At 44.1% G+C, this 7153-nt stretch overlaps 1 non-coding gene across 1 annotated transcript; it reads left to right on the forward strand.

Moving 5' to 3' along the window:
- Positions 1-1862: 1862 nt before the first annotated feature.
- TRNAS-GCU lies at positions 1863-1944 on the forward strand. Its single transcript has one exon. It is a non-coding gene; the product is annotated as a tRNA-Ser (tRNA).
- The last annotated feature ends 5209 nt before the right edge of the window (positions 1945-7153 follow it).

The raw sequence follows: 7153 nt of genomic DNA on the forward strand, positions 1-7153 counted from the left end.
CATGTCCTTCCCAAGCGCTTAGGCCAGGGCTCTGAACCCAGTAAGCGCTCAATAAATACGATTGAATGAATGAATGAATATTGAATATATACACGTCTTCAATAAATCGTATTTATTGAGCACTTACTGGGTGCAGAGCACTGGACTAAGCGCTTGGGAAGGACAAGTTGGCAACATATAGAGACAGTCCCTACCCAACAGTGGGCTCACAGTCTAAAAGGGGGAACCAGAGAACAAAACCAAACATACTAACAAAATAAAATAAATAGAATAGATATGTACAAGTAAAATACATAGAGTAATAAATATGTACCAACATATATACAGGTGCTGTGGGGAAGGGAAGGAGGTAAGATGGGGGATGGAGAGGGGGGAGAGGAAGGAAGGGGCTCAGTCTGGGAAGGCCTCCTGGAGGAGGTAAGCTCTCAGTAGGGCTTTGAAGATTCTAATAATAATAATAATGATGGCATTTGTTAAGCGCTTACTATGTGCAAAGCACTGTTCTCACGTGACTGTGAGCCCCATGTGGGGCAACCTGATCACCTTGTATCCCCCCCAGTTCTTAGAACAGTGCTTTGCACATAGTAAGCGCTTAACAAGTGCCATTATTATTACTACTGCCGACTTGTCCTTCCCAAGCGCTTAGGCCAGGGCTCTGCACCCAGTAAGCGCTCAATAAATACGATTGAATGAATAAATGAATACTGAATATATACACGTCTTTAATCAATCAATCAATCGCATTTATTGAGCGCTTACTAGGTGCAGAGCACTGTACTAAGCGTTTGGGAAGGACAAGTTGGCAACATCTAGAGACAGTCCCTACCGAACAGTGGGCTCACAGTCTAAAAGGGGGAGCCAGAGAACAAAACCAAACATGCTAACAAAATAAAATAAATAGAATAGATATGTACAAGTAAAATAAATAAATCGAGTAATAAATATGTACAAACATATATACATATATGCAGGTGCTGTGGGGAAGGGAAGGAGGGAAGATGAGGGGGATGGAGAGGGGGACATTTTTTAATTTTTTTTATTTAAAAAAATAAACGTCCCCGGGCATCCACCGCCCCCAGTCCCTTCGTTTTCTCCCTCTTTTCTCCTCCCGTGAGCTTTGAGGGACAATCAGTTCGGTGTGGCGGCCCTCTCCATCCCCCCCCCATCTTACCTCCTTCCCTTCCCCACAGCACCTGTATATATGTATATATGTTTGTACATATTTATTACTCTATTTATTTATTTTACTTGTACATATCTATTCTATTTATTTTATTTTGTTCGTATGTTTGGTTTTGTTTATTACTCTATTTATTTATTTTACTTGTACATGTCTATTCTCTTTATTTTATTTTGTTAGTATGGTTTTGTTCTCTGTCTCCCCCTTTTAGACTGTGAGCCCACTGTTGGGTAGGGACCGTCTCTATATGTTGCCAATTTGTACTTCCCAAGCGCTTAGTCCAGTGCTCAGCACACAGTAAGCGCTCAATAAATACGATTGATAATGATGATGGTGATACGAGGTGGGCCAACCGCAGTTTTCCGTACAGTATGGCGGCGCCCATGACGTTACGTCCGGTTGGACTTCTTATAGCCTGTAGGAAACGGAAGGCTTGTGTGACGAGGCCGTACGAGGTGGGTCAACTGCAGCTTTCCGTACAATATGGCGGCGCCCAGGACGTTACGTCGCGTTACGTCCGGTTAGACTTCTTATAGCCTGTAGGAAACGGAAGGCTTGTGTGACGAGGCCGTACGAGGCGGGCCAACTGCAGTTTTCCGTACAATATGGCGGCGCCCGGGACGTTACGTCGCGTTACGTCCGGTTAGGTTCTTATAGCCCGTAGGAAACGGAAGGTTTGTGTGACGAGGTGGCCGAGTGGTTAAGGCGATGGACTGCTAATCCATTGTGCTCTGCACGCGTGGGTTCGAATCCCATCCTCGTCGTCTGTGTTTTTTTTTCTTTTAGCCTCCCGCTTTGGAATTCATTCATTCAATCGCATTTATTGAGCGCTTACTGTGCGCAGAGCACTGCATGATCATCATCAATCGTATTTATTGAGCGCTTACTATGTGCAGAGCACTGGACTAAGCGCTTGGGAAGTACAAATTGGCAACATCTAGAAATAGTCCCTACCCAACAGTGGGCTCACAGTCTAGAAGGGGGAGACGGAGAACAAAACCAAACATACTAACAAAATAAAATAAATAGAATAGATATGTACAAGTAAAATAAATAAATAACTAAATAGAGTAATAAATCTGTACAAACATATATACAGGTGCTGTGGGGAAGGGAAGGAGGTAAGATGGGGGGATGGAGAGGGGGACGAGGGGGAGAGGAATCAATCAATCAATCAATCAATCGTATTTATTGAGCGCTTACCATGTGCAGAGCACTGTACTAAGCGCTTGGGAAGTACAAATTGGCAACACATAGAGACAGTCCCTACCCAACAGTGGGCTCACAGTCTAAAAGGGGGAGACAGAGAACAGAACCAAACATACCAACAAAATAAAATAAATAGGATAGAAATGTACAAGTAAAATAAATAAATAAATAAATAGAGTAATAAATATGTACAACCATATATACATATATACAGGTGCTGTGGGGAAGGGAAGGAGGTAAGATGGGGGGATGGAGAGGGGGACGAGGGGGAGAGGAAGGAAGGGGCTCAGTCTGGGAGCACTAAGCGCTTGGGCAGTACAAGTCGGTAACATATAGAGCCGGTCCCTGCAAGAATCTATATTTAGTTCTGGTGAACGGGGACGGGATTAAAGATTAGTTAGTAATAATAATAATAATAATGGGATTTATTAAGCGCTTACTATGTGCAAAGCACTGTTCTAAGCGCTGGGGAGGTTACAAGGTGATCAGGTTGTCCCACGGGGGGCTCACAGCCTTAATCCCCATTTTACAGATGGGGGAACTGAGGCCCAGAGAAGTGAAGTGACTTGCCCAAAGTCACCCAGCTGACAATTGGCAGAGTATGATTTGAACCCGTGACCCCTGACTCCAAAGCCCGGGCTCTTAGCGTAGTTGAAGCCTCTTGAGTTTATCCTTGCCTGCTGTGTGACTTTGGGCAAGCCACTTCACGTCTCTGGGCCTCAGTTCCCTCATCTGGAAAATGGGGCTGAAGACTGGGAGCCCCAAGTGGGACAACCTGATTACCCTGTATTCCCCCCCAGCGCTTAGAACAGTGCTCGGCACGCTTAACAAATCCTATCATGACTACTAGTCAGAGAAGTAGCATGGCTCAGTGGAAGGAGCCTGGGCTTTGGAGTCAGAGGTCATGGGTTCAAATGCTACTCCACCAACTGTCAGCTGTGTGACTTTGGGCAAGTTAACTTCTCTGTGCCTCAGTTCCCTCATCTGTAAAATGGGGATGAAGACCGTGAGCCCCATGTGGGACAACCTGATCACCTTGTAACCCCCCAGCGCTTAGAACAGTGCTATGCACATAGTAAGCGCTTAATAAATGCCATTATTATTATTATCCCAGCAGGGGCCTTAGGGACAGGGAGAAAAATCCTGAAGGACAGGCCTGTGGGGAAGAATTCACGAAACTGAGGTAATTGGTCTGACTTTGACTTCTCTCTCCAGAAAGTACCTTGCTGTCCCATTTTTATCCCTGTCATTTCCATTTTTTTTCAAAGTTAGGTCTGCTAAACGTTCCTGTTGTTACATTGTACTCTCCCAAGTGCTTAGTTCAGTGCTCTGCACACAGTAAGCGTTCAGTAAATACGATCGAGTGAATCCGCCACAGCAATCACTTTGGGAAAGTCTATTTCTCCTCCTTGAGCTAAGGAAGTTTCAAGGGGTGAGAGGGGGAAGTGATTTCGGAAAATTGTCTTCTGCTTCCAAGTGGTGGAATCAGAATCCTAGAGATGAATTTGATAGCCAGACTCTGTATTAGTCACTTGAACAGAGCTAAAGCGATTTTTTAAATTATTATTATCAAGTTCCATCTAGTAGTTTCCGATTTTGGCGACTCCACGGATATACTTTCTCCAGAACGTCCTGTCCTCTGCCATAATCCACAACCTAACGGTTCTTCCGTTATCGTCGCTGTGGTCTCTATCCATCTAGCAGTTTCCACGTTTTCCCTGGATTTTTCCTAGCATTAGTGTACTTCCCAAGTGCTCAGTACAGTGCTCTGCACACAGTAAGCGCTCAATGAATACGATTGATTGATTGATTGATTGATTGGGCCTCAGTTCCATCTGTAAAATGGGGATGAAGACTGTGAGCCCCGCGGAGGGCAACCTGATCACCTTGTAACCCCCCAGCGCTTAGAACAGTGCTTCATTCCTGTATATATGTTTGTACATATTTATTACTCTATTTATTTTACTTGTACATATCTATTCTATTTATTTTATTTTGTTAGTATGTTTGGCTTTGTTCTCTGTCTCCCCCTTTTAGACTGTGAGCCCACTGTTGGGTAGGGACCGTCTCTAGATGTTGCCAACTTGGACTTCCCAAGCGCTTTGTACAGTGCTCCGCACACAGTAAGCGCTCAATAAATACGATTGATTGATTGATTGATAGTGGCTTCTCCAGGGAATTAGTCCTCCTGATGATGTGTCCAAAATATGCTCATCTAAATCGAGTCATTTGGCCTCCCAAAGGCCACTTTGGTTTAATTTGCTCCCAAATCCATTTATGGGGCCCTTTAAATTAATCAGGGTTAAAATTTGCTATGAAACGTGGAGGGAGAGTGAGCTCATTTTGGACACGAGAACATGGCTACCAAGGGAAGCAGCATGGCTCAGTGGAAAGAACCCGGGCTTTGGAGTCAGAGGTCATGGGTTCAAATGCCGACTCCACCAATTGTCAGCTGTGTGACTTTGGACAAGACACTTAACCTCTCTGTGCCTGTTACCTCATCTGTAAAATGGGGTTTAAGACTGTGAGCCCCCCGTGGGACAACCTGATCACCTTGTAACCTCCCCAGCGCTTAGAACTAGTGCTTTGCACGTTGTAAGCGCTTAATAAATGCCATAAAAAAACCTCTTGTTCGATTGTACTCTCCGAAACACTTAGTACAGTGCTCTGCACACAGTAAGCACTCAATACGGATGATTGACTGATTGTGGGAGAGGTTGAAAGGGATGGAGGAAAAGTTGGGAGGGTATAGTGGGGAAGGGAGGAAAGAGAGAGGTGGGAGGGAGAATTTGCAGGTAAGGGAGGAAACGGAGGGAGAATTTTCTGGGGAAATTTCAAGGGTGAAGTATAAAAAAAATTCCCTTATTGCCAACACATTTTTTAAATCAAATCAATGTTATTTATTGAGAAGCAGCGTGGCTCAGTGGAAAGAGCCCAGGCTTTGGAGTCAGAGGTTATGGGTTCAAATTCCGGCTCCGCCAACTGTCAGCTGGGTGACTTTGGTTAAGTCACTTAACTTCTCTGCGCCTCAGTTCCCTCATCTGCAAAATGGGGATTAAGACTGTGAGCCCCCCGTGGGACAACCTGATCACCTTGTAACCTCCCCAGCGCTTAGAACAGTGCTTTGCACATAGTAAGCGCTTAATAAATGCTATCATTATTATTACTATTATTTGGAGTCTGAGGTTATGGGTTCAAATTCCGGCTCTGCCAATTGTCAGCTGTGTGACTTTGGGCAAGTCACTTCTCCATGCCTCAGTTACCTCATCTGTAAAATAGGGATTAAGACTGTGGCCCCCCACGGGACAACCTGATCACCTTGTAACCTCCCCAGCGCTTAGAACAGTGCTTTGCACAAAGTAAGCACTTAATAAATGCCATTATTATTATTATTAATTGAGCGCTTACTATGTGCAGGGTACTGTACTAAGCCCTTGGGAGAGTACAACGGAGTTAGCAGACATGTTCTTCTGCCCATAACAAGCTTACAGCCTAGAGGGAGAGAGACAGTAATATAAATATGAAATAGGAAGGATAAGTATAAAATAGCTGTAATGTATGTCATTATTTGTCTCCCATCTATCTGTTCTTCCTCCGCTTAAGACTGTGAACCCCATGTGGGACAAGGATCGGGTCTGATCTGCTTATCTTGTACCTATGCCAAAAGTAGACAGTAAGTAGGCAAATAGTAAGTGAAAACATATGCAATTATTATTATTAATACTAAAATGGGAATAAAATTCCTGCTCTTCCTTAGCCTGTGAGCCCCTAAGGGGCAGGACTGTGTCCGATCCCATCGGATTATAGACCTTTTAGACTGTGAGCCCACTGTTGGGTAGGGACTGTCTCTATATGTTGCCAACTTGGACTTCCCAAGCGCTTAGTACAGTGCTCTGCACACAGTAAGCGCTCAATAAATACGATTGCTTGATTATCTGGTATCTATCCCGGCGCTAAGAAGTATTTGGGACTTAAATTAAATACCAGGGGTAACCTTGGGAGTGAGAGGTCAGGCACTCTAGTAGACAGCGAGAAGCTCCTGTCCCTGACCTGTCTCTCAGGTTACTAACTCTGATGGAGAATTGGCAGAATTAATAGTATTTATTAGATATTTTTAGTGGTATTTATAATATAATGTATTTATATTAATGCCTGTGTCCCTTTCTCGACTATAAACTCATTGTGGGCAAGGAATGTGTCTGCTTATTGTTGTGTTGTATTCTTCCAAGCACTTAGGACATTACTCTGCACCCAATAAGCGCTCAATAAGCACTCATACTAATAATAACTGTGGTACTTAATAATAATAATAATTATTATTGTTACTTAGAGTACTTGTTACTCTTCTAAGTGCTTTGGTAGATACAAATGGGGATTGAGCTACTAGGACTAAGAGACCCCTCAAGGCCACCCCTCCTTGATGATTTTTCCACCACGCCACCCTTCCTCTCCAACTTAACCTGTCCTTCTGCCCCAAACTGCCCCAATCCGGAGCATCCTGGTTACAGCCTGGCTCAGTGGAAAGAGCCCGGGCTTTGGAGTCAGGGGTCATGGGTTCGAATCCCCACTCTGCCAATTGTCAGCTGTGTGACTTTGGGCAAGTCACTTCTCTGTACCTCAGTTCCCTCATCTGTAAAATGGGGATTAAGACTCTGAGCCCCCCATGGGACAACCTGATCTAACTGTAACCTCCCCAGTGCTTAGAACAGTACTTTGCACATAGTAAGCACTTAATAAATGCCATCATTATTATTATATTATTAT

This window comes from Tachyglossus aculeatus, assembly GCF_015852505.1.
Source record: "Tachyglossus aculeatus isolate mTacAcu1 chromosome 12 unlocalized genomic scaffold, mTacAcu1.pri SUPER_6_unloc_1, whole genome shotgun sequence".
NCBI lineage: Eukaryota > Metazoa > Chordata > Mammalia > Monotremata > Tachyglossidae > Tachyglossus > Tachyglossus aculeatus.